This window comes from Leptonotus elevatus, chromosome 7 (assembly GCF_054856555.1).
Source record: "Leptonotus elevatus isolate MCC_2025b chromosome 7, RoL_Lele_1.0, whole genome shotgun sequence".
In the NCBI taxonomy this organism is placed as follows: Eukaryota; Metazoa; Chordata; class Actinopteri; order Syngnathiformes; family Syngnathidae; genus Leptonotus; species Leptonotus elevatus.
The window spans coordinates 23,037,567-23,051,064 of record NC_141245.1 but is presented as its reverse complement, the minus strand read 5'-3'; the positions used below and the strand labels follow the sequence as shown (position 1 = coordinate 23,051,064).

General features: G+C 41.3%; 1 protein-coding gene across 1 annotated transcript in view; it reads left to right on the top strand.

Annotated features, from left to right (window-relative positions):
• maml2 (mastermind like transcriptional coactivator 2) overlaps window positions 1-13,498 on the top strand; it is a 41,514-nt gene that overhangs the window by 16,590 nt on the left and 11,426 nt on the right. The window lies entirely within an intron of this gene.

Below are 13,498 nucleotides of genomic sequence, written 5' to 3'. Positions count from 1 at the left end.
TTGTAATTTTTGGCAAAACCTTGTGGAAAATCAAGTGAAATTTCCTCGAAATGGTTGCAGTTCCAAGTGAACTTACTAAACAGTGCTTTCAGTTGTCTGTGCCACGGCGCAATATTTTGACAGACTTGCACGGAAACAAATAAAAATAAAACGATCAGGGACGAGATTGCGGTAAGACTTTAAAAAAATATTAATTCAGTAAGTGTGTTCCATGCTGTATGTTTGGTCCACTCAGTAATTTTGTCGGAGACTTTCCTTCAGACTGTGATTATCAACATAGAAAACTTCAAAAAATTCAATCTCTTGGGTGACTTGATCCCAAATGGCCCATGAAGCGATGGTCCGGGACTTCTTGTCCAGACAGTTGAAACAAGTTTCAAGTGTTGATTGAGACGAGCGGAACACAGAATCTCTTGTTCGTCGCCTCTGCGCTGCCAACCGGCCGGAGGAGCGGCGGCTGCGATGTTTGCGCCGGTGCCAGGATGTGGCCAGGTGTCACAGATGCTGCGCTGCACTCTGGCGCCAGTACGGGGGGGGGGGATTTGTGGGTGGACGGAATGGTAACCTGTGAAGGGAGGGGCCAACAGTAGTTGTAGTAGTCACAAAGATTGCTTTTGCTTCCGGGTGTTGTGTTCATCTCGCACACAAAATTTGAACCAGATCAGTCCTTTATAGAGGAATTATTAGACTTGGTCTAGTAGCCTATTGCTTATCGGAGTTCGTTGATCCGTCCCCAAAATGGCTGACTTCCTGTTGTGTTTCATACATGCGTTCTTGAGGCTTTTTCGGGCGTCCACCGAATTTAGTGGCGATAGGTAAAACTCACTCTCCAGCAGTCAAACCCAAAAATGTATAAATACTTTTTTTTTATATATATACTTTGTCCTTCACTCCCAAAAACATGTGTATACGATTTTTGTTTGTTTTTTTGTTTTTATGGTAGAGCATACCGAAGGTTTTGATACAGCTTCTGACATGAAGAGGTCCCTTAAAGCAATGGTAGTCATTGCGAAAAACGGCCAGCAGGTGACAGCAGAGTATAAGAGATCAGTCAGGGCCATGTCGCAACAAGCTCTTTTTGTCAGTGTTTTCAACGGGTTTGTGAGTAATCATGAAACTTGGCTATATTCTAATGCTAATTGCTGCAAAACGGAAACAGATACAAATATACTTTTTTTTCCTGATGAAAAAAGAGACTATAATCTTTCTTTGGGTAGGTTTCATGTGTTTATAGCAATAGAACACAATATTCTGTGGACTTTGCAAAATCAGTCAAAATCCTGTAAAACATGCGGGAGCGAAGGGGGTTGCTTCAGTGAAAATGGCTCAGAGTGAATGAGTTAAGTAGGGGTCATGCTTAGGCCCCTTACACGTTTTCAACGGGACACGCATGGAAATTGTGAGATTTTGGGCATGATGAGGCAAAAGGCTGTTCATTTATCGATTAATTGGTGTAAAATGAAAATGATCACTAAGTAAAAGTTGCTCTTATTGGGGGGAAATGAAATTGGTTGGTACAATGGCAACAGGGCAAGCCGGCTTATTATGTGAGATGGAGAGAGAGAGAGAGGGAACATTCCTTTCTCACTCCCACTCTCCACCAGCAGTGAGACTCGCTGCCATGCACCCCACCCCACCCCCAGTTTCCTTCCTGGGCTTTTTTTAGAGTCCATTCGATGTTTTATTTTTTATTTTTCCACATCCGGCAACAAAGGCGGCCCTTTTTTCATGCCATGCCGCGGGGCCTGCAGCGACCGTGTTTCTGAGGTGGACTCTCTGCTTCTTTGGAATCAATCGAGATCAGATTAGACACCGGAGACCTTAGCTGTCGTTCCAATACTTTTGCCAGTGTTTGTTGTCTGTCGCGGTGAAGCATTTGGTTGGCACATCTGCTTGCAGTTGACAGGATCCGCGTTTGAATCTCACCCAAAGCGTCAAAAGAATTGTGAACATTATAGAAAGATTCAGAAAACGTCATTAAAAGCCACTAAAAAAAACATGTAAAATAATATTATTGTCTCTCATAATGTTTTTAATATATAAACTAACATCTGACGTGAAAAGCGAGCGTTTACTGTACTTTAGGCCGGCGCTTCTCCTTGCCGTGAATGAATTCCCTTGTTATTTGGGAAGTTTCACCGTTGCCATTGTGGGCTCATGTGTTTTGCCTAAAGTAGTCACAGTGTGTGTGCGTATGCGTGTGCGTGTGCGTGAGTTGAAAACAGCTGGAGTCGGCGAAGGAACACACTTGCCAGCTGAGCTGTGAAATCCGCACAAGCAAGCGAAGTAATCCCCTTCAGCTCGGATGGGAAGCGAACGTCCTTTTAGGAACAGGAACGCCAGCTGCGGCTTTTCTCCCGCAGCCCTCTTGCACGTTCATCAGCTCACAATTCATTTGTATGAATGTTTTCGACCTAATTGAATCGACTACTGTGCAAAGGTTTGTCTACTTCTAAGCGACGGCTAGTGTTTACTGGATACACACGGAGTGTTTATTAGCTGTTGCTTAGGAGAGAACGTGTTATGGTGAGCGTGATGCTCGTAATTGGCGGGGCGATGTTTGCTTTGACTTAAGGCGAAAGTTGCTTTTTCCACACTTGATCTGAGAGTGCAGTGACTGGTTGGCTTTAAAAAAAAAAAATCCATTTATACGAATAGTTAGTTAGTTAGATACTTCATGGGCCATGAAGTAAATAATATAGGTAAGTAAGGTAATAATTAAGTGAAGTAAGCTCATTAGTTTGTTAGGTTGATGCTAATTGGTTAATGAAGTAAGCTAGTAAATAAGTACTGTAGGTAAGTTAGTAAATGAGCGCATACACAAGTGAATTAGTCGCATCATTTATACAAAAGTCAGTTAGATACATTTATATGAAAATCAATTCAATGGTTAGCTAGTTTTGAATACAAAAGTTGGTTAGTTAGTTAGTTAGTTAGTTAAGTCACTGATACAAACGTTAGTTATGTACTTAGTCCGTTCTTGATATATAATTGATATAAAAAAAATGGTAGCCATTTTGTTATTAATTTAGCTAGGTAAGTCATTAATATGTAAGTTAGTTAGTTACATCGTTTATACAAAGGTTAGTTAGCTAGTGTCCCTGAGAATGTCATTGATACGCAAGTTTATTATTTAGTCAGCCCGTCACTTCATCGCTACAAAAGTTAGTAAGGTATTTAATTACATCGGCGGTAATGTACAAAAGTTAGTTTGTCAAATTGGTTACATCAATACGGTAGTGAGTTAATCCATTACTTCATTCAGCCAGATAGTTATCAATGCATTAAGTTAGTATGAAATTTAGTGAGCTATGTCACTGATGCAAAACTTTGTCTGCTGTTTGGTTAAGTTGACACAAAAAATAGTTGGTTAGTTAATTAATGTGTTAGTTGGTTATTTATTGATTTATTTTTTACATCATCAATATCACTTTTGGTTAAAAGATGAGCATGATGGCCGTTAGAGATCACCATGTTTACTTTGACTTAAAGGACAAGTTGCTTTATCAACACACGTTAACCTTCGAGTGCAACTTTAGCAGCAGCCCACATGCAGAGACTTGTTAGCTTGTGAACACGAATCCCTCAGGCCGATCTGGAAAACCTGGGCAGACATACTAGAAGGTAACGCTGGAGAGCACAGAACTCCAACAAGGTTGGGCTAACCTTTGAAACAACGACATAACTAACTAGGTAAATAACCAACTAACCATTGTAACGATGATAATGATGTAGCTAGCCGACTTGGTTACTAACATTTGTATACGTGACACAATCATTAACATTTGCATCAATTATGGTATTAGCTCGATACATTTGCTAACTGACTCACTAAATAACTTTCATATCATTGAAATAATGGACTACATTTGTGGTTCATTGGTGGAAAATCTGTTAAGAAAGCAATACAACAAAAACAAGCAGAGCTTCAGGAAGCTTTGTTTTGTCCGGCCTATCACTTTTGACACTCCAAATAAGGTCTGCGCGGAATAGCGCTGGTGGAGAAAGTCTCAGGACACACTGCGGCGCAAGCGAGGGAAAGTGTTCTTTGTTTTTTTTGCGTGGTTGTGGCGCTGAGGAGGGGCAACAACTGTGGGGGATGCGGGAAATATTTGACCTTTGAACATTTATCATGTGCCTGGCGTTTCCCAGAGGCCAAAAGACAACATCACATGATGCGCTCATCATCTACACCATGACACGTCCATCGGCAGGAGAAAACAACAAGACACCAACTTGGTTATCTAGTTGCTCAGACGCTTCAATCATCTAGACCTAAGACAGTTAGTTAGTTAGTTAGTTATTTAGTGACTAGTATCAGGCTAGTTTTCTAGTTAGTTGCCCGATACTTAATTGATACAAATGTTCGTTAACTTAGTTACATCAGTAAAATTAAAGTTAGTTGCTCATGCGTTGTAACATTGCTTAAAAAATAGGTAGTTACTTCATTGATACAAATGTTAATTGTTTACTTGGTTGTCACTGATGTAAGCATTTTGTTTAGTTATGTTTTTGATGCAGAAGTTAATTTTGTTAGTTAGTAATTGATATGACAAGTTATTTTGTTAATTAGTTGTTAATTAATCTAGTGTGTTACTTAATTGTTACAAGTTAGTTATTTAGTGTGTTAGTCATTGACATGAAAATTTGAGTTTTAGTTAGTTAGTTAGTTAGTTGGTATAAGGCTAGTTATCTAGTTAGTTGTCCGATACTTAATTGATACAAATGTTTCTTAACTTAGTTACATCAGTAAAATGAAAGTTACTTAGTTGTTTATGCGTTGCAACATTGCTTAAAAAAATAGGTAGTTATTTCATTGATACAATGTTAATTGTTTAGTTCATGCAAACATTTTGTTTAGTTATGTTTTTGATGGAGAAGTTAATTTTGTTAGTTAGTAATTGATATGACAAGTTATTTTGTTAATTAGTTGTTAATTAATCTAGTGTGTTACTTCATTGTTACAAGTTAGTTACTTTGTGTGTTAGTCATTGACTTGAAAATTAGAGTTTTTCTTAGTTTGTTAGTTAGTTAGTTTGATAGTTAGCTAGTTACACGGTTGATGTGAAACTTAAGTTGCTGTTAGTTACTATCATTGATAAAAGCAAGTTAAGTTTGTCAGATGTTGTCTTTTACCCAGTAATTTTCTATACGCTGTAGAACGGGGAGAAAAAAGTCATTAGTTGTCATTCCCTTGTCTAAAAGCACGAGCGGAGTCAATTAGCATTAGCACAACATTAGCACACCATTAAGCACTCAGGACAGCTTTTCTCGCGGGACAACAAATGGATCATAAAGAGCTCTCTGGTGCATTCACACAAGTTATCCATATCCTGCTTTGGAAAGTGGAACGTCCTGGCGAGGCTGCCATTAAAGATCGTCTCGGCACAACAATTCTCACTACACGGATAATGAAGTATGGGCCCATGATGCTCCTTGCTGGTGGAAGTCTTCAGAGCGGGAGTGTGTACGTTGCACAGGCTGACCGTGGCATTGTTGGCCCGTGTCAGCACGCAGCTGCACGGCAAGCGGCGAGCCAAATGTGTGGGGATGATGGCCCGACGAGCAGGAAACGGCTTCTGCGTGCCTTAGGAGTCGTCTTTGAAAACAGGAAGAGGGATTTTTTTTTTTCCCTCGATGCACGGGCCTTTTCCTGTGGCAGGGTCGGGCAGCGACTGCGGTTTTTGTGTGGCAGCTGCCTTGGAGTGTTTACAATTTTATTTTTTTCGCTGCATCTATAATGGTATCATTTCTCAATTTTCACGGGCCGTCCCGGTCCCTGTCTCCAGCAAAGGGCAGGGTGCGCTGTACAGCACAGTGGCATTATTATGACATTCCAAGCAACTCACACTTGAAGCTTAATATCAAACTAAACATAAAACAGAGAAATACCATTTTGTGTACTTTAAAACAACCACAAAACTTTGCCTGAATGTTCATTAGCTTAATGCTAACGCTAATTGAGCTAGCATCATCGTGGCTTCATAGCGTTTTGAGGAACTCAACACTTGAAGTTTACTATCAAACTAAACATGAAACAAAAACGCCGCGTGTCATAAACAACCACAAAACTTCAGCCAGCTTTTTGCCACTGTCACTTTCTTACTTTACTGCTGTTGCGCTCGCGAGTTCCAGCTGCCGGTGCAGCGCTGTCCTTCCGAAAATGTCGTGGCGAGCTTCCCAGATGAGAGGCGACAGCGGCGTCAGGAGCGCTCGGCAAGCCTCGGTTGATGCCCTGTGACGGCTTGTCGCCACCGGCTACTTCTCACTAGCTTGACGATGAAGCAAAAGCAAGTAGCCTATTGATTTGGAATGATATTCAACACAAAGGTGGCCATGGTGGTAACTGAGCTCAAAAGGTTAGAATAATACTCAAAGTGAACGCGCTTCCCCTCAGTTTCTACTCATTTATTCCCGTTGATTGATTTGAAAGGTTATTGTACCCAAAGACGATCAGTCTCAATCCATATAATCAATCACTAGCTAAGTTTTGTATTTCTTTTGGGGTCACAATTCTCATGTATTCCGATGGTTGGTTGGATATTTAGTCTGTGACTTCATTGATAGATTTGTTAGTACATTTGCTACATCATTGATGCAAAAGTTAGCTAGCTAGCTAGCTTGGTAGCATTCATGTGAATGTTAGTTTGTTCCAACATTTCTTCTAAAGTTAGTTAGTTCATTCGTTCATTGATACAAAGGTTATTTTGTTAGCTTTTAGTTGCCATCTTTAATTGAAGTTAGTTACATCATTTGTACTAAAGTGAGTGAGTGAGTCATTAAGAAGTTCGTTTAGTTGGATCATTGATATGAAAGTTAATTTTGTTCAATAAGTAGCTACGTTAGCTAGTCAGCTAGTTTAATCATTCATGCAGAAGTCAGTCAGTTAGTTTATTTCTTTGATACAGATTTTGTTATTGGCACAAAAGTTAGCTGGTTGATAAATTACCGGTAGTCTGTCAGTTTAAGCATGTTTTCATGTTGGTGTTACCAAACAAATACTCCAAGTCCATCTTATCATATGTCAGAGCACAAAACCCATATTGAATTTTGAGCATGGGCCGAGACATCTCAAACGAAATGTTAGTTGTTGTAAAATGTCCCTCGTTGGAGCTGATTTCTACACGCTGAAGTCTTTGAGGCATTATTGCTCAGTGCTAGAACAAGATTGCTCGTGATTTTGATTGATCCCCAATCCGTCCCTTGAGGGACGCGGCTTCAAGTCGTCCGTTTGACTCCGAAACAAAGAGTTTAATTGGAACGTCGCCTTCTAATCTTGCGCGTTGGGATAATGGAGAGCTAATATTTGAAAGTGTCTAGCGGAATATTTAATGCACAAAAAAAATCTGCCTTGGGTAAATATAATGCATGATTTCTCTTCAAAGCCGCTCTTATCGTCTCTTTTCGTTTCCCCGAGGTTTGCGCTCTCTCGCTCTTTTTTTTTTCTATATATATGGGGTTTTTTTTCCTCCACCGCTGCTCATCCTTCTCTCCCGAGGGCCGCCTCCATCCGAGACAAGTGTGTCAGGAAGTGTGTGGGGAGGCAAAGTGCTGATGAGGCCAGAAGTAGCCCACCGCTGCAGTGCTCTGATTAGCACAAAAGCACAGCGTGAACCTGCGCGAACCCTCTCGACACGTGTCGGTTTTGTTGTACTTTAAATCAAGGATTCACAGGGTTTTTTGTGGGGTTTTTTTTTCTCCAGTGAGTTTTTTTTTCCCCTAAAGAAACACCCATTAAACATAACTGCAATGTCCATCTATAAATGCCATAGGAGGGATTTAATTTGTTTAATTGAAAGGAACTCAAAGTCCCCGTAAATGAATTTGAGACCACCTAGAGGTGCAGTGCAGCTTTTGAATAATTACAAAAAAACGCCAAGTACATAAAATAAGCCTTCAAAATTGTAAACGTCTTCATATTGTTTTACATGACAAGAAAGGAGCCTGGTGGGCGGGCAACCCTCATGGAGTTGATATCATTTATTGCAAATTATTTCGTGGCCCCTAATTTACATCTCGCGGAGCCCAGTTTGAAAGCCACTGGTCTGCATGGCCGTCTTTCCCTCCTGTGTGTGTGTGTGGGGGTGTTTAACAAAGAAAGGTGAACGGAAGGACAAAAGACTCCGCGTCGTCAGCGTCCTGGCCATCCTCAGCGTCCCTGACCTGATTTGACTGAATATGCCTGGGGAGCGTCTTCGCTTACCTTCCTTTCAATAATTCAAACGTCTCTCACGTTATCAAGGAGCTTTCTTTCAACCTCAGAAATTAGACAGAGACGCCGTCATTATATTCATCACTGTTAGTCTCTACTAGAAAGTGACGTTTATCAGATTTTTACAGATTACAAGGTGTGACTCTGCGGATTTTTTTTGGGGGGGGGGGGGTGGGGGGGGGGGCTTTACGCACTCCACCACTACATGGCGCCAATCCCAATTGAAGTTAGTTCTTTAAATGGAAATTCAATCTTAAACATTTCTTGACAATAACGTGCCATATGTGACTTTACTAGTCTCAACATGACATTCTGATTAGCACATACATTACATTTGTGGGATATGAGTTAAGAAGCAAAATCCAGGAGGCGGCCATTTTGCCACCTGCTGTCGACTGAAGATGGCATCAATAGTTGGGTTTCCATCCAGCCATTTTTCTTTGAATTTTCAAGAGATTCGAAAATAAAACTGAAGGGTAATGCTAGAAATTCAAAAAAGGGCCCAAAATTTGCAAACACAAAAAATTCCGCTTAGAGGGGGTAGATTTTCAAGCGTATCGAAAAAAGGAAAATGCGTATTTTGGCGATGGAAACGGTTTAACGAATAACCGCTGGCAAGACCGGCTCGCACGTTTTGACCAGTTATTATGTCATACGTACGTTTGTAGTCCTAAAGCAATGTCGGACGATAAAGTAAGACATGTTTGGGGGGGGACAGAAATATTTTTGGAATGAATTAAAGAAGCGAACATTAATGCTATTTTAGATGGAAAACAGCAAAGAAACGCTACGGTTTATCAAAAATGACAATAGAAAACTCACTTCCTGGTCTTCTCCTTCTTCTTTTAAATTACTGGTGGATCACATCTCTATGGTGTATAGCGCCACCTACAGCAGCAAAGTTCCCCTCTCAATTTCGGAAAAGAAGAACAGATTGAAACTGGCACAAGTCGCATGTCCGTTTTGCGCATTTTCAGTAAATTCGCTTTAAAAGAAATCAAGACAATTGGATGGAAACCTGATTAGTGTTGCTCAGGGCTCAGGCAACGACCAATCACAGCTCACCTGCTTTCTGAAGCTGAGCTGTGATTGGTTGTTACCTGAGACCTGAGCAATATTGATGTCTTCTTTAGTCGACAGCAAGTGGCAAAATGGCCGCCCCCTGAGATGGATAAAAATTGCTGGATTTTGCTGCTTAACTCATATTCCACTAACACAATATTAACCACAATATCATATTTAGACTAGCGGGGCTGCAAAGAACATATTATAGTCAAGAATGTTGGGGGGTGTTGACTTTAAAACTAAGCACAAAACAAATAATTTGATGTTGTGTCTTTAAACCAACAACATAACTTTGTCTTACGAAAGTTAGCTTGATGCTAACACATGATTGGCAACACCATAGACGCAAAATAGCATCAATGTTGTGTAACAGTCAGTGTGTTTTTTTTTTTTACTTTTGGTAAAGTTTTAAATCCATCAGTGTCATGTCTGTCGTAAAAGCTAGCTCGTGTTAAGCTAACTTAGAAGAGTTCGTCTTTCTGATCGAGCAAGTTTGTTTTCTTCTCTCAAAATATTGGTAAGTGAGATTTGGGGATTTCTGTTTGACATGCATCCGGCGTTTTTGGTGAAGAAAAACATTTCTCTGCCCATTGAAATGTTGACGAGGTGGATCCTCAAGGCCCCCGCCACTGATTGTCGGTATGTGCGTACCTCGCTTTCGCCTCCTCCAAGATGGCCAGCTCGTCCTTTCACTCCTCTTGAAGGAAAGGCCGGGACAGACGCCACCTGGAGGTCCGGGTAGAGTCACGCCGGCCCCGAGCCCCCTTCCCATTCGCTCAGCGTCAGTCCAGACCGCCCGAACTGACACGTCAGTTTCGGCCCGGCGGGAATCGAGGCGGCTTGAAAGCTGCGCAAGACAAACGCGGGTTAAACAATTGCGTTCGCAAGTTTGTCCATGAGATCAAACGGCTGACAATTTGGCGTGTGTGAAAATGTTTCGTCGCAGGACACTGGTTGATCGTACTCGACTTTTAGAGAGCACGCCAAGGCAGCTGGAGTGATTCGGAGCTTCTCAAGCTCATTAAATGTTAATCAAAAAATCTATTTTCAGATGACTTGCAGATCTATCAAGAGGATTTCAGGCCAGCACTCGTGAGTGGGATTATCTGACGTTCGATGTAGATTACGTTACGTTTAATACTTTAATATACAGCTCGGGGGGGGGGGGGGGGGGGGAATTAAGTGACCCAATGTACATTTATCACTTTATCTGATTTGCCTATTTTATGTTATATTTCAATATAATGAAAATATTTGTTGTATTTTATCAATTACCGGCAAATTCAAAAATGTAAATATTGCCATTTAAATAGCTACTTGATTTGCCATTAGTCAGTGGAAAAAATGGCAGTAATTGGGGGGGGGGGGGCACAAAAAATGCACATAATCTCTGTACTGAACATGTATGTCGTTGGCATCCAAATCTTCATGGCACAAAGTCTTCATTGTGGACGTTTGTGAGGCGAGTCTTGTATCTCGGTGGCTTTTTGCCACACTTCCACTATCCACTTGCATTATTCATGCTTCGCTCACGTGCTCGGAGACGTCGTCCTCTCCAGGAAAAGCCCGCTGGAAGCGAAGGGCGGGCTCGGCCTGTCGTTACATGCAGGCCATGAAGGACGAGCATCGGCCAGGAGGTGTAACCAAATCAAATAAAACCATTTTCAGGTTGCCGGGCAACCGAATTTCATGTTGATTAGTCAAACTAGTGTTTGTGATATATATAATTTTTTAATAAATAATTATGATTCATTATTATTATAATATAAAAACAATGAAATACAATTTTAAATAACATTTTTAAGTGGGGGGAGAATTACAAATTATTTTACCAATATCAATCGATCAATAAATACTAGGAATATTCTTATATCCCAATAAGCATTTTTTCCCCTTAAAATTGTGTGAAATTAATAGTGATTTTGTATTTCTCCATTTTCTAATATCCAGTTCCGGATTTTAAAACAACCACAAGGGGGCGAGCTATACTGTTAGCGGCCACCGTCGCGAATACCGATACTTTGAAATAAGATGAAGTATCAGCCCAATACCGATACCTGGTGTCGGTACTCACCCATACCTCATAAACATATTTGAAAATGGTAATAAATGTAAATACTATGGGGTGTCAGGCGATAAAAAATGCTTAATCGTAAATTTATCGCATGACTTCAATAGTTAACTCACGATTAATCTCTAAATTTTCATACTCTTGAAAAAAGTTTGTGCGAAAATGTAAAGCTAATAGAAATATGGCTGCATCTTTTAGTCATGAAACAGTAATTTCATAATAATTCATAAAATTGAGTTCAAATTAAAAAGATGTACTGTACTGTAAAAAAAAGAGAGTAATTTTTTATTGTTAACGGTTAAAGGAACATTCAATTAACAAAAAAATAATGCACTAATTTTGACACCCCAAGTAAATCCTATTAAAAAGAAATATAAAATATATATAATTTTTTTAAAAAAGGACGTGTTGTGACTTTTGGGATGCCCTGAATCGACTATTTTGTCACATAAAGGAAGAACGAATACTTTAAAATGTAAACCAACAAGAAGAGATCAAAGATTCGTTGTATTTCCGAGCCACAAAGCTGCAGTTTAAAAAGCAATTCCAACATTTGCGAGTCAGTTATTTTTGATGGCGATGGGGAGGTGAAGGGGGGGGGGGGGTGCACAACGGGGGCTTTTGTCTGCCTGCCTCATTTGCATACATTAAAAGCTTCCTCCGCCGTGCGTCGTTCCATCTTTCTTTCTCGGCGAGCCGACTCGACGCTAATCGCACCCAAAAGTGGATGCTTCATATTTGCTGCTACGATGTACTGTAATGGTTGCCATAGCAACACAATCACCGCACCGCTCCTGGGAGTCACCGGGCCAAATTGCAGTGAGGAAGTGTTTGCCCAGCGGCCATATCATGTCGATAAATGTTATCTGATCAAGTGTGCCAGCATGGAAGTAAAAGCCCGTCCTCGTGTTGCACTTGTGTTGTGTGTGTGTTTTTTTCCCCCCCCTCACTGTGGGAACCAGTTTTGAATGGTTGCCGCCAGCTGGCACAAGTTACACGGAGATGACTCGCGGCCTGAGGGCCCTCTGGAACCCGCGCTCTTGTTTGCGCTCTTAACAGTTGTTTGGAGCCACATCCGCACAATTTAATCAAGGTGAAAATGTCGGCGTGACGCACCGGCTTCCTCTTCTAATGTGTTGCAGCGGCGCGTCAGGTGGAGCGTTTTGTTGCGTTCAACTCGCAGCTCAACCAGAGGAGCAACTTGGCGGATATAAAAGTAGTGGACAGAAAGAGCTGCCAGCGTTCAGCTTCAAACCTCATCCAAAATCAGGCAAAAAATTGAAGATGTAAGCAGTGGTCGGGTCGAGTCGACCATTGGCGTGATCGGCAAAATGTGATGGCAAGCTCCGCCCACATTAGGTGGGAAAACAAACGTTCACATTTCACATGGACTATATGCCGCGGAGGAGGCGGGACCTCTGACTTCCGGGTTGTCGCTCATCAATTTTGTCTCCGTTTCCGGTTTGCGACGTGTGGGCCGTGTCCCAGTACTTGCGCTTCCGCCTTTGTGCCCCTCGGTTGCACGTTCCCGTCGACGGGTGCGAGGCTGCGAGTGTGTAGTGTCTGTCTCAGTGTCCGAAGCATTTCAGATAGCCAGACGCCCTCCAGCCGATGACCGGGAAAGCGCGGCCGGGGGGCGCAGGGGGGTGGGGGTACGAGTGTTGGAACGCGGCCAGCAGTAGCCGGAAACGGCGCTGATTTGTAAAACCCGGACGTCCGTGGCATCCCCATTGGCCATCTGTCAAGGATAGGATCGGGGCTCATTTGGTCCATTTCCCTTTGTCAAAGTTAGATAATAATGGCAAAACTATTTATTCACAAATGTAGATTTATTAAATGTTGACCTTAGTTTTTGATTTATTGTAAGAAATTTGAAGGGTTTGGTGAAGACGAAGCAAGCCTTGTCGGTATTTAATAACTTAAAAAGTTTACTGTCTGATTAGACCTTTTGGTTTTTTTGTTTTGTTTTGAGTGTTTTATTTTTCCTGTGTCTTGTTTGACAGCACCGTTTATGTGCTCAGTTTGAATTGGATGTTGAAGTGTGAATTAATTAAAAAAAAAAAAAAGTATAGGAGTGCTGGCCAAAATGGCCGCTTCAAACCAAAATGGCCGACTTGTTTCTTTTCATGCATGGGCCCATGTTGCGAATT